This window comes from Pimephales promelas, chromosome 20, assembly GCF_988280905.1.
Source record: "Pimephales promelas chromosome 20, fPimPro1.hap1.1, whole genome shotgun sequence".
In the NCBI taxonomy this organism is placed as follows: domain Eukaryota; kingdom Metazoa; phylum Chordata; class Actinopteri; order Cypriniformes; family Leuciscidae; genus Pimephales; species Pimephales promelas.
In genome coordinates this window covers 14454845-14459579 of record NC_142788.1, presented here as the reverse complement: position 1 = coordinate 14459579, position 4735 = coordinate 14454845, and the positions used below count along the sequence as shown (strand labels likewise).

Here is a 4735-nt window from a genome sequence, read left to right as displayed (position 1 = left end):
GATTTGCTCAGCTTAATGTTTTATTTTTGCACGACATCATCTATTCTGCTCATGATTATTATATTTCAGCTCAGTGGACCGTTTCAGCAGTTGTGATCGTTCTGTGTGTGACAAGTGTTATATCTCCATTGGATGTTTCAGTTGTGTCGTCGTTGCCTAGTTCTACTGTTATTGTTTATTTCAAAGGTCTGAAGGAGAGTGAATCCTGAAGAGAACAAAATACAGACAGCGTAAAATGCATTTCCTCTGAACTTTTCCATGGAGTTGAACAGATTTAGCTAATCTTCCATTTATGAATTATGATAGGAAGGCTGGGAAGGACCAGCAGCAGATAAGAGATAGTGTTGCTGAAATCATATTACAATTTGTCCTCTTAGGTAGAGATATAACATCTCTCAGTGATGTCCTGTAAACCAGCTCCATGAGTACAGCTGTCTTTTCATGTGCTTCTTTCTCTCTCTCTCTCTCTTTCTTTCATTTGTTGTTGTTTATCTATGTATTTACAGGTGACCTGACCTTTATTTAGCTTGTCTATGAAGAATTTCATTTGTCAGTTAATTGTCATAATTGTTGAGTTACAGTATCATGCACTTTCACAAATATATTTTCTAAAATCACTGAATACTTGTGCAAGTGACTTATTTGTATTTTTGGATATTGTTAGAACAGAAAGATCATCCTTCTGCACAATATGACTCGAAATACAAGTACTTTTCTTTCCACCATTTACAAATAGCATATGGTAACAAAAAGCCTGAATGAATCTATAACCAGAAGTTTGAAATTGTTCGAATGAAACTGAAACAAATTATTTCACAATAATACTGTACTATTCAGCTGTCTGAGAAGTGAATGTTGTTTGTTCATTTAAAGTTTGCATACGCAAAACGATAGATACTGTTGGCATGACCGCCATAGTTCCACAGTGGGGATTCCTTTCGTGTGGGATATCCTTACCGCAATGATGACTACATTCAAACAAAGAGGATCTCCTTTACCCTGAACTCAGAGGAATCCCTCATGTTATGCATCAGCTGAAATTCTGAACTGAAAATATATTTTAAAAACAACAACATAGAAATTAGATGAAAATAACTATGTGACATTGTGTGGGATCTGAAGGAGCAGCTACACAAATTTAATTTTTTAATATTTTTAATATTATCATGACCAGAACACATTATCCCCATCAGTTAAATTATGTAGGGAGTGGGACACGTGTCCTTTAGTGCTGGGTCATCTAAAAGTCAAGGAGTAGCCATATTAATTAACAAAGGCTTTCAGGAGGGAGGTTAAATATGAGGAGGGCAGAATTATTATAATAAAATATAATATGATATGATAAGAAGGCCTTTCTAAGGGGATTTATTATACAATATTCTTCTCATAAGAAGTTCAATGCTGCTAAACTCGCAGATCTAGAAAGGGGAATTAAGAGCATTGAAGCTAAATCAAAAAGGAGTATATCTGAATCGATTTTAAAAGAATTGACCCACTTTAAATATGAATATAATATTATAATATCCCCCCAAAAAAACCTGACTATCTTTTGTTCAGGGCCAGGCAGACTTTTTTTGAATCGGTGGATAAAGCAGGGAAATATTTGGCTAGGTACATTAAACAAAAAGAGTCCAAATCTTCGGTAGCAGCAGTGATGACTGCGGATGGGAGCCTGGCAAATAAATAGGGAAATAAATGATGTATTCAAGAAATTCTATATAAATCTTTATACATCTGAAAACACTGCCACAGACAAAGAGATAATGTCATTTCTCACAACAGGAGGACTTAGATTTACACAATTAAGGCCCTACCATCAGGTAAATTTCCAGGCCAAGACAGGTTTACAGCAGAGTTTTTTAAATGTTATGCAGAAGACCTATTACAGTACCATTATTTGAAAATATGCTCACAGAAGTATTTAAATTTGGCAAATTAAACCAAGCAATTATCACACTTATACTTAAAAAAGAAATGGATCCGACTGACTGTAAAAGCTAACGTCCAATAAGCTAATATCTGTTGACTGTAGACTTTTATCTAAAATAATTGCAAATATATTAGATAAAACACTTGGGTCACATATCCATCCTGACAAGTGAGCTTTATTAGACAGAGAAATTCTTCTGATAATGTGAGACGCCTTATAAATATTATGTGGTCGGTGCGGGACTCCAAATGGTCTGATGTCCTCTTATTTGAGGTACCCGGCAGGGCTTTGCATGTCGCTATACACTATAAAAAAAAAAATATTGTTGTTTTAGCTTAAAAAAAATTAAGTAACCTGGTTGCCTTAATTTTAAGTTCATTGAAATGGAAAAATTGAGTTAATGCAATGAAGGAGAATGATTTAATCATCAGAAACTCAAAATATAATGTTATCTGAACCACATAAATTATTTAAGTTGATTTGACTAAAGAAAAAAATGTTGAAATATATAGGGCTTTTCCGTCTAGCTCTTGAGCTTCTTGCGGCAGCTATTCGCAAGAATCAGAATATTCAGGGAGTTCAAATTAATGAGTCTGCACATAAGATTCTGCTTTTTGCGGACGACATTTTGTGGCTTGCCTTCATACCCAGCCAGATCTGTCCCAGCACTATTGGACATTATTGATTTATTATTATTATTATTACTACCTCTTCTGACTTAATCCTTTTAGTTTATTTATTAAAAAAAATAAATATTTATTTTATTAAATAAAATAAATAAAAATGTGTCATCACTATGGGATACATGTTAAGATGTCAATTGAAATGTTGACTACAATGTAACAGTGTTGTTCAAAACTCAATAAAATCCTAATTATATATAAAAAAAATGTTATCATGCACAAAAAAGACAATCAGTCTATTTTATATAAATAAGTTTTATTTATTTCTATGAGAAGAATGGATCAGCAAAAATAATAAAATATATATGTATTGTCATTTTACAGATAAGTACAACCTATATATTATATATTATAAAACCCAATTCCTTCAGAGAGTGCTTTGGCTTTGAGAAATATTTAAGAAAAACATTAGAACATTTTGCTTTAAACAAAATACAGAGATATTATCAAAAATTCACATTTTATTCAGTTAAATAGTCAATAACAGTTATGTTTGTTTTGTAAGCTTCATCTCTTAACACGTACAGCCTAATGTGACATTGATTGGTTTTAATTCTAACACAAGAGTGTGATTATGAGATCCCTCGCAAATCCGTCTGAATAACATGTTGAAATCTTGTTCAATCGGCTTTGCCTCTTCCTTGTTTTCACACTGTCCACATTTGGCAGAGTAGAATGTCTTCATAGGCCATATCATGTCCATATCAGCTTTTGATTGTCTGAGAAAAGAAAGAGTCATAAGTGTTGGAGCCCCATCACAGACCATATTTCTTTATCACCATCGCAGCTAAAATTATGTACCATCCTAAAGCAATTAAACTGTTATTTATTTATTTTTGTCTATACGATGAACGTCCAAATATGAATTTGAATATCAATTATTGTTGAAAGTATCTTCTTTTGTGTTCCAGAGAAGAACGAAACAATAAAAGTTTGCAACGATTTGAGGGTGAGGACATGATGGGTGAACAACCTCTCATCTAACATTACACACACAAAAATATAGCATAAAATACATTGTATGAATACTTACTCGCACTCCCATTTAGGATTATTTCCGCAATGTGGAATGTTCAGGATCTTTTTGATCACCTTTGCAGCGTTGTGCCGTTCATGCGAAGAGCATGGATGATTGCAGTCAGAGCAGGGAATATTCGCATAAACATAAGCTGACATGACAGCAAAAACAAACACCTGTTTTAAACACAAGCACAAGTTAGTGGACACTCATATACACCAAATAATACACACACACACACACACGTATACATATATATATATATATATATATATATCCTGAACACTTTCATCATCATACTTTGCACATATATATTTCTAGATTTTCTCACCATCAGAGCAGAGATATTCATTCTTCAGTCTCTCAGTGTCACTCTTAAACTGCAAGGCAAAGTAGAAATATTGCTATAGTGTGCTTCACAATCACTTTTATACCTTGAACTTCATGATTTCGGCTGACGTATAGTCCACCAACCTGTTTCCTACAACAAATTTGCATGGAACAAACAGTGGCGGCACTTGTGCCTCCTCCATTTTTCCATAATGATACAGTGACCTGTGGCTATTCAGGTGAGGGAATCGACCTTTTTCTCCCTTTGTATTGAGTGTGATACAGTCACTACAGACACACACAAAACCCATCAAAAAGAATAAAGAGCAAATACAATGTCATACTGAAAGTCATGATGCTCCAGGGGAAATGAGCTTGTGCTCTATAAAGACATAATGCGTTATTTTTACCAATGCTCTGACTTGGAAATGCATTGGGAGAAAAAGCTGTATAATTTTTTTGGCATTGCATTTTGTTTTATTGTTTTGTGATGTGCAGTCCATTATATTGCAGAGCACATATGAAGAGTTCAGATGCAAAAGCCTCTAAATGCCATTTGAAATTTTCTTCTTTAATGATGATTTTTGTCAAACTTGTATATTTAAGTTCAGTAATTTCACTTAAATAACAATTAATAGGTAATTATCATTGCCATTTAAGTGAAATCACTGAACTTAAATATACAGGCTTGACAAAAATCATCATTAAAGAAGAAAATTTCAAATGGCATTTAGAGGCTTTTGCATCTGAACTCTTCATATGATTGCAAACATG

General features: G+C 33.5%; 1 long non-coding RNA gene across 1 annotated transcript; it reads right to left on the bottom strand.

Annotated features, from left to right (window-relative positions):
- Positions 1 to 3049: 3049 nt before the first annotated feature.
- Positions 3050 to 4067, bottom strand: LOC148970559 (uncharacterized). Its single transcript, XR_016148252.1, has 3 exons — positions 3963 to 4067; positions 3647 to 3807; positions 3050 to 3332 (listed from the first exon to the last, which is right to left on the bottom strand). It is a non-coding gene; the product is annotated as an uncharacterized LOC148970559 (long non-coding RNA).
- Positions 4068 to 4735: the final 668 nt, after the last annotated feature.